This window comes from Phyllobates terribilis, unplaced genomic scaffold, assembly GCF_046119375.1.
Source record: "Phyllobates terribilis strain yellow unplaced genomic scaffold, ASM4611937v1 Scaffold_4616__1_contigs__length_58893, whole genome shotgun sequence".
NCBI classification, from domain to species: domain Eukaryota; kingdom Metazoa; phylum Chordata; class Amphibia; order Anura; family Dendrobatidae; genus Phyllobates; species Phyllobates terribilis.
Genome location: NW_027367366.1, coordinates 39,419 through 57,953, shown reverse-complemented (window position 1 = coordinate 57,953; position 18,535 = coordinate 39,419). Strand labels below are relative to the sequence as shown.

Genomic DNA, 18,535 nt, shown 5'->3' with positions numbered 1-18,535 from the left:
ACTGGAACCTTCATCACATGAACGCACTTATGATTGGCCCCCTCAAGGAAGACCACCTCAGTGAATACGAGGATGAATATCATTGGGATTGACTCGGTCCTTGTTCTTAGATACATAGGCTTCCCTAGGCAAATCAAAAGCTCTTAAAAATATCTATGTATTTTTTGCTCTTTTTTGCAGGTGCTTGTGTGCTATTATGATTTTATAATATAAAGTATGCTTTTTACTTGAATTCCTGCTTGCTCTAGTTCGTAATGAGATGTGCTTGACATGATTGTTTTTGTTATTCATCACTTAATCATTTCTCTAGAGGGCACGCACATACTACTCTTCATTTACTCTTGTTTAATATTGAGCATATCCTTTTCAATGATGTCAAAAGCGGGAATATTACTGTTTGGTGGTAAATTTTCACTAAACATTGTATCGACATTTTATGTGTCAAATATATATATATATAGAAAGGGGACAAACCTTTAATTGGGCTCTTAAGTAATTAGGCTTATGAAAATGAGCTTCTAAATATCTTTAATTGAGGATTAAAAAAATATTTTAAAAAAGGGCTTTTATGTAAACCAAATTGAATTCGTTTAAAAAACGTTATTGCAACGGATGGATAGCATGTGGGAGTTATTAAAATAATAACTACCATTAGTATTAATCAACGTCATTATGAAAAAGATATGAATAATAAATAATTGAACCGTTGAAAACAAGTAAAAGAAAAGGAAAGAAACAAAAAACTCATTGCGTTTGAAATCACCGACAAAATCAATTTAAAAAAAAACTTGAAGTCAGCTTGTGTATGTGGACGTGGCTTGTGTATGTGGTAACTTCCATAAATACAAGAAATTAAAAAAAAGGAAGAAAGTGAATGAAGTGACAGGACGTGGAAGTTAATCAATAACTTCTCGAACTGGTACTAGTATATAAAGTACCCAAGACGCAAATCAGTTTTTCTTTTTAGCAACGCAGAACAACGTAAAGCAAAAAAGCAAAAGCAAAACCTCTGTTCAGCGACATCGACAACACAGAAGCAAACAACCTCTGTTCAGCAAAATCAACCTCCTTTCATCCAAACAAGCTCCGTTCAGACCAAAAGTAACATCCGTTCCAAATTAAAACTGAACAAGGTAGAGGAAGATCCTTATTTTTAATCTTCTTCTCTTCTAAATTAAGCTTTTTAAGTCTCATTAGTGGTCTAAGAGGAACCGAATGGATCCAACACCACATAAATTAGTCTTAGAAGACTCAAAATTGCAGATTTAGTAGTGGGAAGAAATCATATGGGATTCAACCCCTACATACTCTTGGAACCAAATGGATTCAAAAACTCAAAAAATGGCCAATTTCTAGCCGTTATAATGTCCAACAAATTTTTGATCTTGTTCAAGAGACAAATATAAGAACCTGATTGAAGAAGAAAACTCCAGCGAATATCCAAGCCCAAATTGATAAGATTTATTTTCTCGATAAAAATAAAATTTAACTAATCAAATTTAACCCTGTAAAGAGAAATAAATTATACTACTGAACAGAGTATAAAAATAATCTCTCGGAGTTATGTCCACAATTTGACAAAATATGATGAAAATAAAATCCAATTCAAAAAAGAGAGAAGTTAAATCCTATCCTGCAAAGCCAAAAGCTGAAACCTGCAAAGCAAACAAAATGAAGCCTATCCTGTAAGCTACAAAGCAAAACGAGAAGTTAAATCCTTTACCCTCAAAAAAATAAATCAAAACACTTAACGTCTTTGGCAGTCTTTACTATATACACACATGTATAGAGAGGGTACCCGTTTGCACACATTTTTTTTTATGAAAGGTTAACCAACAAAAAAGACTAACCTATGTATATGCGATCGGGGAAGTAGTTTTCCAATTTAATCGAATGATAATTAATCTAAATGTGTGGTTTAAAAAAATATAATTACACGCCCGAACTACGTATGATTTGATCCTTTTAAAAGGTACGTAGGAAACTCGACATAAAACTACCGTTCGTCGGGTTCAATCACAATTCCAAATTTAAATCGAAATGGTTAAAGAAATTATAAGAAACTACGTTCGGTTTGATCCCTTTAAAAGGGTACGTAAGAAATGCGGTATAAAGTTCCCACTCATCGGATTCAATCACAATCCCAAATTCAAAAATCTTTGTTAAATTAAGACCGTTTCCTTTTAAAGAGCTACGTAGACGTTGATTCCGTATGAAACGGATACGTAAGAAATTCGAGTCAAACCCAAATTTATAAACGGGTATCGGATTCAGTCGCACCCAAATTTAAAACTCGAAATTTAAAATGGTTCTTTTTAGAACTACGAGTGATTTGATCTCTCTTAAGAGAGTACGTAGGAAGCTCGATAAAAATATATATTATTCGAGTTCAATCGCAAAATTCATTAAAATAGAATAAAATAATCCAACATTTTTAATTCAACAAAAATAGTGGATAAATTAGATAACCCTTCCTAGAAGGTGGGTTTGATTTTATTCACGGCGTACAAATGATATTCGGCCATATTTAAGCTACCTTTCATAGAAAGTGGGTTTAGATTAAGCCGATGATGTACGTAAAATTAAAACACTATGAACTACGTGAGGCTTGATTCTCTTTAAAGAGATACGTAGGCAACTCGTCAAACCCGAGTGCAACCCAAATAATAAAAACACTCAAATCTTGGTATTTGTATATTTTTTAATCAAAAGGGTAAAAAGAAAAGGTCGAACTACAATTAAAATAATTAAAATGTGTTTAGCGAATTTGTTTACATTTTTGTTCAACATATTTTTGGCATGTCCGGTGGGACCTTTCTTCCTTTTCATCTTTAAGTTGTGCATTTACTAATATTTGATCTTTTATTTGACAAGGAGAAAACATGGCATCAAGGGCTATTGTGAACTTCAACGAACTTCCGGCCACTTTCGTGATTCGAGGAGGTCGATGGATGCGGAAAAGATCATTTGCAGTGAGGTTCGACATTCACTCGGAATGCCATTTGCGCAAAATCCCTTTGGAGAATCCTTTCAAGCCTCTTCAGCGTTTGGAGGAAACACACGAAGGAGAAGCCAAATCCAACTACCCTAGTGCTAATGGCACAAAGCCTCTTACTAGGAATCCTCAAAAACCCTTTATCCATGTCATCAAGAAAGGCGATGAACCAGGAAACTCCCCAACTCAAGCAAACCCTAAAGCTAAAAGGGTTAAGAAGAACAAGAGGAGGAGTCGGAAAAAACGGGTCAAAGAGAGATGGATCGTTCCGTCGATTGGCAAATTCGACGACGTTAGAGTTGTCTAAGAAGACTCTGAACGAGGCAGCTCGTGACCTCTTCACACCGAAGAAGCCAGCTATTGTTTCCCAAGATAACCCTCAGACCCTTGTCTATGTGGGGTCCATTCCTGTTTTAAGAAAAGGGTTGAAGAAGTTAATATGACTTCTTGTGCCGAGGAAGCTCCACCCAAGACCTCTAAAGTCAAAATTATCAAGACTAAGAGTCTAAGAAATCAAGAAGCTTGACGTTGCAATCGGAGACACCCCGAACGTATAGTGGTGCGATCACAAGATCGAAGTCTATAGAGATGTCTTATGCGGATATGGTTTCTCAACCGGCTCCCTCACCATCGCAAGATGCACCTAGTCTAGAAAAGGCTATGAATACCCTGTCACATGAGGAATTGGATCCCCTCTTTCAGGAAGAAGACTTTCCTTACGTGTTCATAGGAAGCGGGTCCACAAGCATGGACTCCCCACAAAGATAGTGAGAGATATGCCGGTACTAGTGACTGGCATCACTGAAATTGAAGAGCAACTTCAAGAGATGCAAAGGAGACTCAATGAAAAAGATGCTCAAATTGCTACTCTTATCGCTCAAATCGAGCTCAAAAAGTCAAGAAGAGCAAATGAGGACAAATTATGAAACCCCAACCAATAGCTCAACTATTACTCCTCAAGAAATCAAAGAGTTGATTGCTCAAGGGATACGCGAGTTTCAGATCTCGCAGAGTTCCGCCTGTACATGGGTATAAAAAGCCATATCCTATTCATCTCGATCCGGTTCCATTTCCCATTGGTTATCAAAGGCCAAACTTTGACAAGTTTGATGGCCTACATGGATCGCCTCATGAGCATCTCGCCCATTTCTACTCAGCATGTGGTGAGACGGCTCTGAATGATGCCTTGCTTATGAGGCAATTTGTCCAAACCTTAAACGGATCAGCCTTTACTTGGTACACTCAACTTCAACCAGGTTCAATCCAAACATGGATGATCTTCAAAGAGCGTGCTTGGCTCAATTTGTGAGCTCAAAAGCAAAGTTTCCATCATGGATCTAGCAAATTCCATTCAAAGGCCTAACGAGCCGGCGAATGACTTCATCGCTAGGTGGAGGAGTTTAAGACTTCAGTGTCCAGAAAAGTTGAGCGAGGAAGCTTGCGTCAAATGTGTACAAATAACTTGATCCCAGAATTGGCCGTACATGTTGGGAGTGCCGAGCCTAGATCCTTCGATGCTCTGGTGTCAAAGACTTGCACGTTGAACGACAATTTAGCTCGACATAAAGCGAGTACAAGTAGACCTCAAGTGCATGAGATTAGAAAAGATGACACTAAGAGACCTCAGAAAAAGAGGAGAATCCATGGCTACTTTCGTTAGGACACCAAATAAGACCCCTCCCGGATGTAATCCAAAGTTACAAGGAAAAAGTGTGAGAGAGCCCTACAAAAAGCTCGCTCTTCAAGAAAGGAAGGAGAAGAAATATCCTTTCAATGATGAAGAAGTTCAAGGAATTTTTGAAGAATTGATGTCATCAAATCTCCTAGTTCTCCCAGAGCCTAAAAGGCCACATGAAGTCGGAAAGACAAGTGATGCAAAATATTGCCTATACCACCGCATCGTCAGTCATTCAATCGAGGATTGCTATGTACTTAAAGATATCATTGAAAGAATGGTAAATAATGGAGAAATTGAAATCGAAGATGGAGCCTCCAAGTCACATGTTGCCTCGTCAAACACTATCTCAGTGGAAGAAATTGCAGAAGCACTTCCATCTCATCCAAGTCCTTCAAGGGCGTTTGAGACAATGGTGGAAATCGACAAAAATGAAGGCATTCCAATGGTTTCATTGCCTCCAATGGCTATACCAGTGCAATTCATGGTAGGTTATGAAGTTCAAATTGTTTGGGCATACCCCGATATGCCAAGAGATGTTCCCGAACAACCTACTCTATATGAGATCGTGACACGTACCGACATCGAGGATATATTCTCTAGTGATGATGATGATGAGTCCGGTAATCTCGAATGGCAAACTTGTACAAGCCGAAGGGTATCTCGACCTGTCATGACACAGAGTTCAACTACTCCAGGTTTTAGGATGATTGGGAGAAAACCAAATAAGAAGAAAACAAAAAGAAGGCTAGGAAGGACAAGGAGAAAAAGCCCTCAATCACCGATTCTGATGAGGAGTATATCCAACCGGATAGAGTACCAATCACCTTGAGAGAATTTGTCCCGAAGGAACTTTTAGAGGATGATGCTCAAGAAAATGATGCATTTTGGGCTGATGAGATTGTTCCATGTTGTATGGCTACGTGGGCTGACATGTGCGAAGAGGAGCTTTTAGAAGTTGATGAGGTAGCACTCCGTTCTGGACATCAGCTCACGTCTCCAAAAGCCAAAAGAAGGAAAAGAAAAAAGAGTCTACCTCTTGTGACTTGAAAGAGACAATTGTGATGAGGTGGTTAACGAAGAAATACCCGGTCCATCTCAAAAAGAGAATGAGATGAAAGAAATCTCTCAACAATTTAAAAACACATGAAGCACCGATGATTCTTCGTGATGCTCCTTTTAAAGGAAAAAATCAAATACGACATTATTGGTCACTTAAAGCGCATTCCCACGCGTCTAAGCGTTTATGATGCTTTGCAAATGTCAAACGAGTTGAGAAGAGCACTCATACAAGCTCTCATGAAGCCTGATGATTACAAAGATCATGTCGATCGAGTCAAAGTTAACGACATGTCATTCGCTCCGCCAACTCATTGTGCTTCATGCATGGCGTGCATCACATTCTCTGATGAAGATCTTCAATTAGGAGAAGAATACACAATAGGCCTCTATATGTCACAGGTTGTATCGGGGATACAAAAATCAATCGGATCCTTTTGGATTGTGGATCGGCCGTGAATCTTCTCCCATATAGAGTGTTAAAATCCATGGGACTAAACACTAAACATTTATCTCCTACTTTGCTCACAATTCAAGGATTCAATCAAGTGGGGCAAAGAGCCATGGGGTCCATCGCACTAAAGGTTATGATGGAAGATCTGTATAAGGACGCGTTATTCCATGTCATAGATGCTGACACCTCATACAATGCCTACTTGGGCGACCTTGGCTTCATTCTAGCAAATCTATTGTTTCTACACTTCATCAATGCTTGAAGTACACTGATGATAATGGAAATGAAAAGACTATACGAGAAGATCGAAATCCTTTTCACGGAGAAGCGTTAACTATGCCGATGCAAAGTTTTTATAAGCCGGTCATGTTTGAGCCTAAGACATTTAGTGTCGGGAGATGATAATAGAAAATGGCCTCAAGGAAACGAGGGGCCAACTAATTCCCATTTTCCTCGTTTATCTTTGAATATGAAAAATGAAGGAGGAGATGTGCGTCCTAAAGTGTTGTTTAAATATACACCAAAGGATAAAAGAGAAATTGGTCAAAAACCGTTGAGTTCCGTTGAGAAGGTTATGCACTCCTTGATGACAAGCTACACATGTCCTCTCCGAAAAATTGACCAATCAATACCCAAGAAGACGTTGATGATTCACAAATCTCTGGAGAGAAAAGGAGAGTATTGTTGCAAGCTAATTCTTCTACTTCTGTCACCAAGTCTTTCACTCTACAACCAAACAAGAGGTTTAAAGTGAATAAGCAAAGACTAGACTCATCCTTAAAACAGATGGTGTCTCATGAGCCTATCAATGAGAGTTAACTCAAAGATTTGCGAATCTCTAATGAAGATGGCATCTTGATCGCAAGCTTTGAAGAGTCTATGACATTAACTCCGAAGGAACAAAACTTGTTCTTAGGAGAGGAAGAAGCGAAACCTCGAACATCGGTCTTTGATAGACTCAATAAGGTGCCAAAACTTTGGTGTTTGAAGGCTTGAGTATGTGGATAAGCTACAAATCAAAATAATGAAATTCTAATCAAAGGCAAAAGAAATGGAAGGTTAAAAAGAGGTCCATGGTCATTGAACAAAATGATGTCATGAACCCCGGATTTGAAAAGGTGAATACAACCTCCATTGTTCTCGAGGAGGGTTCATATAATCTTGAAGCACAAGATTTCATCAATACTACTCAACCAGCGCCACCAGAGATGGAAGATGGTGTTAAAGCCATGATTGATGAACTCCAAGAAATTAATTTGGGGAATGACGAAGATCCTAAGCCAGTCCTCGTTAGTAAATTATTAACGAGTGAAGAGAAGGTGATATATGAAGATCTCCTTAAAGAGTACAAAGATGTGTTCGCATGGGGGTACCAAGATATGGCCTGGTTTAGACCCAAAAGTTGCGATGCATAGATTGGCTATCTCCGATGAGAAGAAGCCCGTAAAGCAAGGTCAACGTCGCTTTCGCCCAGATTTGACAGTTCAGATAAAGGAAGAGGTGAATAAACTTATTACATCCGGTTTCATTCGCGAGGTTCAATACCCGAAATGGTTGCCAATATTGTCCCCGTGAAGAAGAAAAATGGTCAACTTCACATATGTGTGGATTTTAGGGATTTGAATGAAGCTTGTCCAAAAGACGAATTCCCTTTACCCATAACCGAATTATTGGTTGATGCCACTACCGGTTTCAAACCTTTGTCCTTCATGGATGGATTCTCAGGATATAATCAAATCAAGATGGACCCTGAGGATGAAGAGTTAACAACTTTCCGAACACCCCTAGGAACATTTTGCTATACGGTAATGCCGTTTGGGCTGAAGAATGCAGGGGCGACTTATCAAAGAGCTATGACAATCATCTCTCATGATTTACTCCACAATACTATCGAATGTTATGTAGATGACCTTGTGGTTAAAACAAAGAACGTTAGGAGCACCCAAATGATCTCCAAAAGATTTTTGAAAGGTTGCACAAACACCAACTCAAAATGAATCCTTTGAAGTATGCTTTGGGCAAGTTTCTCGGATTTGTTGTTCGAGATCGAGGAATTGAAATTGACCCTGACAAGATCAAAGCAATCATGGAAATGCCTCCTCCAAGAAACCTCCGTGAGCTTCGAGGCTTACAAGGAAAGCTCGCATATATTCGACATTTCATCTCGAATCTTACGGGAAGGTGTCAGCCATTCTTAAGATTGATGAAGAAAGACACTCCATTTATATGGGACCAAGCATGTCAAAACGCTTTGAATAGTATTAAGCAATATTTAATGAGTCCGCCTATCTTAATGGCACCAGTTCAGGGGAGGCCTTTTATCCTATATAAGGCGACTCTTGAGCGGTCTGTCGGAGCCATGTTGGCACAAAATAATGATGAAGGAAAAGAGAATGCCTTGTACTATATCAGTCGAACAATGGTTGGGGCAGAATGCAATTACTCTGCCATGGAAAAAATCTGTCACGCCTTGGTATTTGCCGTCCAGAAATTGCGGCATTACCTCTTAGCTCATCAGATCATATTAATATCTAAAGCTGACCCCTTGAGATATATCTTGTCTAAGACTGTTTTGTCTGGTAGACTGGCTAAATGGGCCATGCTCTTAGCTCCGTTCGACATCAAATTTGTCTCTCAAAAGGCGGTCAAGGGGCAAGTAATAGCTGACTTTCTAGCTTCTCACCCAACTCCCGACAATGAGGAAATGTCTTACGACTTTCCTGACGAAGAAGTCTTTACGATAGAAGAAAAAGCATGGCATTTGTATTTGATGGGGCAGCAAAGAAAGATGGAGCCGGTGTTGGTATTGTACTTGTAACACCATCCGGAGGGATTGTACCTTACTCCTTCTCACTCTTAGAGGTTTGCATGAACAATGTGGCAGAATATGAGACGCTTATCATTGGGCTCGAGATGGCCCTCGAGATGCATATCAAGTCCTTACAAGTGTTTGGTGATTCTCAATTGATCATTGGACAATTAAATGGACTATATGATGTTAAGAATTCAAATTTAATTCTTCTCCACAAGAGAGCAAAAGATCTCATTGGCCAGTTTCATCAAATAGAAATAGTGCATGTACCGAGATCTGAAAATGACAAGGCAGATGCTTTGGCTAAGTTAGCAGCATCGTTAACATTGCCCGATGAAAGAGACATACAAATTACCATTGGAGAACGTCATTTGCTTACTCCAGCCTTGAAAAGATGTCAATCAAGTGAAGAGGTGAGTGTTGTCTCTGTTTATGAAAATTGAGGAGGATGTTGATTGGCGTCATGCCATTAATGAATATCTTCGATATGGATCCTTTCCAGATGAGCCCAAAAGGAAAATAGACATTAGGGCGTCGAGCTCCAAGGTTCGTGATAAAAAATGATACGTTGTATCGTAGGTCCTTTGATGGGGCACTATTAAGATGTTTCTCGAAAGAAGAGGCTCAACATATTCTTGCCAAAACTTATGCCGGAGTATGTGGAGCACATCAAGCAGGACCCTAAACTAGCCGATCAAGTTAAGAGACTTGGCTACTATTGGCCAACCATGGTGAAAGACTCAATGTAGTTCGCTAAAAGCATGTCATGCTTGTCAAATTCATAGCGATTTCATCCATCAATCTCCTCAACTCTTGCACCCAACAACCCTGTCATGGCCATTCAACGCATGGGGTCTTGATGTCGTGGGACCAATATGTCTGTCATCGTCACGTAGTCATCAATACATCTTGGCCACGACCGATTATTTCTCTAAATGGGCTGAAGCTATACCATTGAAAGGAGTAGGAGCAAAAGATGTTGTCAATTTTATAAGGGTTCATTTGATTTACCGATATGGAGTCCCGTCAAAGATAATTCAGACAACGCCCTTTACTTCAAAAATTAGCATATGGTGAAGCTAGCAGAAAAGTTCGAGTTCAAACATAGTTTCTCATCGAGCTACAACCCATCCGCAAATGGTCAAGCAGAAGCATTCAACAAAGTCCTATGCAAAATCCTCAAGAAAATGGTGTCAAAATCAAAAAGAGATTGGCATGAGAGATTACCCGAAGCTTTATGGGCATATCACACAACGGTTTGTACATCGAACGGGTGTACACCATACAACTTGGTTTTCGGGTCAGAAGTCGTTCTACCGCTTGAAGTGCAATTGCCTTCCCTTAGGATCTCAACGCAATTCACAGATCCTAAGGAGAATGTCAAAATTCGTTTAGCCAAATTAGAAGCCCTAGATTAAAAGAGGTTAGCAGCTCAACAAAAACTGGAAGTCTATCAGGCTCAAGTTGTCGGGGCATTTAATAAGAGGGGTTAAATTTCGATCGTTTGGAGTTGGTGACTTGGTTCTTACAGTAAGACGACCAATTGTTATTAACAAAAAAACACAAGGAAAATTCAAGTCGAAATGGGAAGGCCCATATGTAGTCACCAAAGTGTTCCCAAAGGGGGCATATGAACTCTCCGACGCCAAAGGCAAGTTGCTATACCCTTGCGTGAATGGAAAGTTTGTGAAGAAATACTTCAGTTAAAAAAAAGAAATATCCTAACACGCAAATGATATTCAAAGTGATGTAGGAAACCCTTCCTAGAAGGTGGGCTTATATCACTTCGGTGATGTGAATATAAAAAAGGGGTAAAAGAACAAAAAAAAGAGGATCGCGCTAAAAGATAAATTGATTCTCTTGAACTACGAAAGACATGATCCCTCAGAAAGAGGATATGTAGGCAGTCTAGTCGATCAAAATGCTAGATGCAGTCAAAATCACTAAAAAAAATAGTGTCTCTTCAATTAAAAAAAAAAAGAGAAAAAGAAAAGAGAATCAAAGATGAAAAGATAAATTGATTCTCTTGAACTAAGAAAGACTTGATCCCTCACAAAGAGGGTACGTAGGCAGTCTAGTCAATCAAAATACTAGATGCAGTCACATTCACAACAAAATTTTCCTCCACAAAAGGAAGGAGAAGAAGATCAAATGGGAAAAGAAAAAGTTGATTCTCTTGAACTATGAAAGGTTTGATCCCTCAGAAAGAGGGTATATAGACAATCTAATCAATCAAAATACTAGATATAGCCAAAAATAAATACAACTTCTTCCTCCCAAAAGAAAGCTTTAAGACTTTCTTTTCTTGTGTGGCCTTGTATCATAATTTAGGTCACATAAAATTCAACTACACAAATGATAGTCGAACCCGTTAAGGCAACCCTTCCTAGAAGGTGGGTTTGAACTTGTTCGAATAATGGAGAGAAAAAAAGATTCTTTAGGTTTTAAAGTCTTCCCAGACAGGGATATATATGACACAAAGTCATCGTCCTAAAATACTAAAAAAAGAAGCATGAAGCTTATAAAATCTCATTGTGAAGGTTAAAAAAATCCCATCTTGACATAAGGTGTTGAGTTCAACAACAAAATCTTAAGTGAATCAACATTCTCATTCAATGATAATTATGATATTCTGTTGTTTTTAACATCAATACCACCTTAAATCGAACTTCGATCGTGTTCCATCTCTCACACATTCAAAGTTCAGGGGCATCTGTTTGGTGGTAAATTTTCACTAAACATTGTATCGACATTTTATGTATCAAATATATATATATATATATATATATATATAAAGGGGACAAACCTTTAATTGGGCTCTTAAGTAATTAGGCTTATGAAAATGGGCTTCTAAATATCTTTTAATTAAGGATTAAAAAAATATTTTAAAAAGGGCTTTATGTAAACCAAATTGAATTCAATTAAAAAAAGTTGTTGCAACGGATGGATAGCATGTGGGAGTTATTAAAATAATAACCACCATTAGTGTTAATCAACGTCATTATGAAAAAGATATGAATAATGTAGGATCGTTGATCTTTGCTTAGGTCGCGATGACAGCGACCTTCTGGTCTTGAAGTTAACTTTTTGATCGTAAGGATCTTTAATGTGCGGAAATAAACTTGAAGACACAATGTTCTGCAAACAAATTCGTATATTGCTTATCAATCATAGTTACAGTCTAGTTTCATACACAATAAAACTTCTAAGTAAGCTAGATCTCTAAAGCAACTATACTACTCTCTCTCACTTGTTTACAACGCCTGATTTCGACTAAATTCCTCTCTAATTTAGTCTCTGCTCACCTTTCTTCGCCAACCCTGACGAAATGCTATCTCTAAGATATATATAGACCATCTAACATTTGGTCTATAGAATCTACTCCTAAATCGAATATCTAAACTAAATTGCAACAACAAAATCTTCTAGTTATAGAAGATATAAAATAAAGAAGAAAATAAAACATATACTAAAAGATAATGTTTGTGCTAGATACTCATATCATTCCGTATCTAAGCGAATCTACTAAAACGTGAGAAACACGCTCTAGTATCTTCCGATCTTCTTAAGTGCCGAAGGCAATGCGCTTCGTCTTATAGTCTTGAGGTCGCTCTGATGGTATAACGTCTGCAGCGAACTTCCAATGGCTTTCGCGACTATCTTCTATGCTTGGCACTAGTGTTCATCGTTGATAAGTCTTTACAGCTTAGACTTTCAACATCTTATATTAGACAAATACTTGTCTGTGATTGTCGCGACCTTCTCTGTCATTAAAGCGACCTTATGTATATAGTCGCGACCTCTGATTCATGCATAACGACCTGCTCCTGATCATCGCGACTTGCTTTCCGTGCTCTGCTCCACTCCATACGCTTTCCAAGTACCTGTACTGAGTAAACTCAATGTAGATGTTAAAAGCAAGTGTTTGTTATCATTAAAACTAGAGAAACTGAGGTAAAGCAATACTAGATTGACCTAACAAACAATAAATAATCGAACTGTTGAAAACAAGTAAAAGAAAAAGAAAGAAACAAAAAACTCATTGCGTTTGAAATCACCAACAAAAATCAATTAAAAAAAAACTTTGAAGTCAGCTTGTGTATGTGGATGTGGCTTGTGTATGTGGTAACTTCCATAAATACAAGCAATTAAAAAAAAAGGAAAGAAAGTGAATGAAGTGACAGGACGTGGAAGTTAATCAATAACTTCTCAAACTGGTACTAGTATATAAAGTACCCAACACACAAAATCAGTTTTTCTTTTTGGCAACGCAGAACAACGTAAAGCAAAAAGCAAAGCAAAACCTCTGTTCAGTGACATCGACAACACATAAGCAAACAACCTCCGTTTAGCAAAATCAACCTCCTTTCAGCCAAACAAGCTCCGTTCAGACCAAAAGTAACCTCCGTTCCAAATTAAAACTGAACAAGGTAGAGGAAGATCCTTATTTTTAATCTTCTTCTCTTCTAAATTAAGCTTTTTAAGTCTCATTAGTGATTTGGGAGGAACCGAATGGATCCAAACACCACATAAATTAGTCTTAGAAGACTCAAAATTTCAAATTTAGTAGCAGGAAGAAACCATATGGATTCAACCCCTACAAACTCTTGGAACCAAATGGATCCAAAAACTCAAAAAATGGCCAATTTCTAGCTGTTATAATGCCCAACAAATTTTTGATCTTGTTCAAGAGACAAATATAAGAACCTGATTGAAGAAGAAACTTCAGCCAATATCTAAACCCAAATTAATAAAATTTATTTTCTCTATAAAAATAAAATTTTAACTAATCAAATTTAACCATATAAAGAGAAAGAAATTATACCACTGAACGGAGGTATAAAAAATAATCTCTCGGGAGTTATGTCCACAGTTTGACAAAATATGATGAAAAGAAAATCCAATTCAAAAAAGAGGGAAGTTAAATCCTATCCTGCAAAGCAACAAGCTGAAACCTGCAAGAAAAAAAAATGAAGCCTGTCCTGCAAGCTACAAAGCAAAAAGAGAAGTTAAATCCTTTACCCTCAAAAAAATAAATCAAAACACTTAACGTCTTTGGCAGTCTTTTACTATATACACACATATATAGAGAGTTTACCCGTTTGCACACAATTTTTTTTATGAAAGGTTAACCAACAAAAAAAAAGACTAACCTATGTATATGCATCGGGAAGTAGTTTTCCATTTTAATCGAATGCTAATTAATCTTAATGTCTGGTTAAAAAAATATAATTACACACCCGAACTACGTGTCATTTGATCCTTTTAAAAAGTTACGTAGGAAACTCGACATAAAACTACGTTCGTCGGGTTCAATCACAATTCCAAATTTAAATCGAAATGGTTAAAGAAATCATAAAAGAACTACGTTCGGTTTGATCCCTTTTAAAAGGGTACTTAGGAAATCCGGTATAAAGTTAACACTCATCGGATTCAATCACAATCCCAAATTCAAAAATCTTTGTTAAATTAAGACAGTTTCCTTTTAAAGAGCTACGTAGACTTGATTCCGTATGAAACGGATACGTAGGAAATTCGAGTCAAACCCAAATTTATAAACGGGTATCGGATTCAGTCGCACCCAAATTTAAAACTCGAAATTTAAAATGGTTCTTTTTAGAACTACGAGTGATTTGATCTCTCTTAAGAGAGTACGTAGGAAGCTCGATAAAAATATATATTATTCGAGTTCAATCGCAAAATTCATTAAAATAGAATAAAATAAATCCAAAAATTCTAATTCAACAAAATAGTGGATAAATTAGACAACCCTTCCTAGAAGGTGGTTTGATTTTATTCACGGCGTACAAATGATATTCGGCCCATATTTAATCTACCTTTCATAGAAAGTGGATTTAGATTAAGCCGATGATGTACGTAAAATTAAAACACTATGAACTACGTGAGGCTTGATTCTCTTTAAAGAGATACGTAGGCAACTCTTCAAATTCCCGAGTGCAGCCCAAATAATAAAAACACTCAAATCTTGGTATTTGTATAATTTTTAATCAAAAGGGTAAAAAGAAAAGGTCGAACTATAATAAAAATAATTAAAATGTGTTTAGCAATTTGTTTACATTTTTGTTCAACAATTACATGCATAGGAGTTATTTAATTAGGGGGGAACTAATTCTCATGGTAAGCTAAAAGGGCGATAGGTTCTACTTGGTCATTGGTTATGGGGGAACCAAAGCTACTTCTGTCTCAGTTTTATTATGGCTAAACTTTTATATCTATTCCATGATTCTATTGTTTCTCATCATTAAAAAGGGGGAAATTGTTGGTTATAGAAACTATCCCTTAGTATCTATAACCTATAATATCTCAGTTTTAATGATAACAAACATCTTTATACACTAATGTCTAGATTGAGTGAGATATTGCAGGATAGCAATAGGCCTTGGAACAAATTAGGTGATTAAGGAAAAAGAATCAACGATCTTAAGATTGGAAGTTGAAGTGAGTTAAGCGAGAAGCATAGAGATCAAGGCGCTTCACCAGAACTAAGGGAACCGAGTATCAGAGATAGGGAACTGAATACTGGAGTAAAGAAGCCGAGTGTATAAAGGTCCAAGCGATACAAGAGAGCGACGCGCTGAAGGAAATCAAGTGCAATGAAGGGAACCGAGCACATATAAATAGAAAAGATATCTTGGAAGCCTCTATAAAAGGAAAGATTGATTCGCAAGAGATTTCCTAGATCCGTAATCTAGGTTATTAGACGTACTTTATTATCCCAGTTAGTCAGTTAAGATTCATTGTTTCATTTAATGTTTTTATCTAGCTTTTCGTAGATTAGTTCCGGTGATTATGCCACTAGTATAAATAGATTAGATTATCATTTTAGAGAGTGCTTGTTTGTGGTAAGAGTATGTATTATTGATTTAGGGTTTAGGCAATATCTAGGGGACTTTAGAGACAAACTAAGAACTATGTGTTCGCCTAGAAGTTGTAATCCCTACTAGAAATCAATAAAAGAATCGTTTTGGAAATCATACTTCATATTATTCTTAGTCTTATTCCACACCAAAGTTGCAAACTTTAGTTAGACTAAGATTCACGAAGTCACACGATTCACAAATTGAATCATCTCTTTCTTTATAGATTGCTCTTCTAGGATTAAATTGGTTTTTCATACAAGATAAAATAGATTACTGGCGGTTGTCGTGATCTATCTATTCGAAGGAAGCATTAATTTCTAGAGTTTGTTGAACTAGGAATTGTGTAGAGAATTGCATGATAGGAATTGAAGCCAATTACTATTTCTGTTTCCTCATGTCCTTCGCTTAATGTCTCTATTAGTTTGAACTATAGGCGGTCGTCGTAGTTAACTAAAGTGGACATGTTTAGTAGATCCCGCTCACGAATGAGATAATTGTTACATAAAAATAGGATTATTTCACTATTAGGTTACTTTATGAACTTGTAATGATCATTATCATGAGTTAAAAATGGATATTTACTTTACTAAGAGTTTTTTCCATTATTAGTCAAAACTCATTTTCAACGTTCTTAATTAGTTTTCCACACCAAACCCCCCTTTACTTATAATTGTTTTATTATAAATCAAAGCAAGCTAATAGCCTCCTGTGGGTTCAATCCTTGCTTTCACTATATTCTAAATAATAGAATTTAGTGTTAGTTAGGTATAAATATGTGAGATCTTAATCTCACAATCATTTGCTATAACGCCTTGTTGTTTGCAATCCTTATTTACAATCTTTACAACCAAACATCATTTTAGGCAGTTATCATCAGGTTATGCAAACCAACTCGCTCACCTGGTAGGTTCCCTTTTCATGTCAAGACCCTTTAGTTCATTTGCTCTAAAGTGGATTATGAAGAGTCTTTGGAGGTCAAGAAAGGGTTTCGTGTTCCTAGAAATCTGAAACAATCATTTCATATTTCGGTTTGCGGATGTCAATGATAAGATAGGGTTATGAAAGGAGGGTCATGGTTATTCGACAAGTCACTTCAGGTGCTCCACTAATCTGGGAATAAGCATCTATAAAAAATGGAAGTCACAAAAGCAGATTTCTAGGCTCGTTTCTATGACCTTCCGGTTATTATGATGTCAGTGGATGTTGCAAAGTCAGTAGGAATGGATATTGAGAATGTTACTGAAGTTATTGTGTCCGAGTGTTTGGTTTATGGAAGATTTTTAAGGGTTGGTGTTCGCATCAATATCAAAAATCCTATATGTCGGGGTGTTATGGTGGCGAGAGAATTAGAAATTGTGGATCAAATGAAAATATGAAAGATTGCTGAACTTTTGTTATAGTCGTGGCAGGATGGGGAACATTAACATAGATTATGAAGATGAAGGGGCAAAAGAGTTCCAAAAAGAAAATGGGGAATGAATTAGGTCATCTTCGGTGAAAGTACAGGCAAACTTGGAAACGAAAAGGGCTAGGGAAAAAAGATATCTTGACTGTCGTCTATGGTGGAAGTGGCTCTAGGGAAAATTCTAGGGAGGAGGAGCGAAACCCTAGAATGCTCTCTTTGTCTATGATTTCGTAAAATCAGTGCTTAGTGAGTGATAACGAGGAAGAGAATGTGGAGGCTGAACGTAATCCGCTTCTTGAGTCCATGGTGGCGGAGGTGAGTGACATGGTAATCCCGAGTAGAGACGAACACAATGAGAGCAAAGGTAAATATGCAACAAAAGTAATAGAGGATATGTCTGGTATGGAATTGGTTTGTAGAGCGGGGGAACACAATCAATGGAGGTGGCTGTTTTTCAGGAGGATAAAGAGACGAGCAATAAGATTGTGGGTAGTGAATAGGTTCTTGGAGTGGGAGGTGATAACAAGAGGAGAAAATGGAAGAAAATTGTTTTTGGAAATGTGAACCATAAGCTACATAATGTGAGAGAGGAGCTGTGTTTGATGGGTATTAATGGCATGAGGGATGATCTTGTGTTTGGTAGGAGGGAGTTGGAGAGTAGAGAACGAGAGCTAATTGACAGGACCGAATGTCGTCGGGTGATCCTGGTCAAATAAATCCCTTATACTCCTCCACAGAACTAGAGTGGTAAGTCGGGGTCGAATCCACGAGAAATCAAAAGTATTAAATTCTCAAGATATTAAAGTTATTAACAAGTAAAATTAATTGCTTTGGGGATTTGTGAAAACTGATTTTGTTGTTGTGATTAATTGGAAAAACACTTCGTATGATTGGTCGTAACCTTCTAGCCTAATTCAATGATCCTAGGTTCTTCTGTTCGGGTTCTAATCTCTATTCTAATTCCTTTATGTCCTCTAATTGCCCTAAACCATGTACTAATGTCACTGATTAGGTCAGCTAGTCCTAACAACGTCTTGTCTACAAATCTAGCCTTGAAACTATCAAGACTAGATCCTAGATAGCATTAAGATCATGGATAAATAGGAAGGTGCACTGCCCTTGGCGCCAACACCTTAATAATCTCCCTATCCTACGAGTCCAACTAGTATAAGGAGATATCCGTACTACTAAGCAGGCAAGGTTCTCCAACTCGGATAAACCAAGCCCTAGCAATATTAAATCGAACTAACAACC

General features: G+C 37.4%; 1 pseudogene; it reads left to right on the top strand.

Moving 5' to 3' along the window:
• The first annotated feature begins 5,840 nt into the window (after positions 1-5,840).
• On the top strand, positions 5,841-13,873 carry LOC141249484 (uncharacterized; annotated as a pseudogene).
• The last annotated feature ends 4,662 nt before the right edge of the window (positions 13,874-18,535 follow it).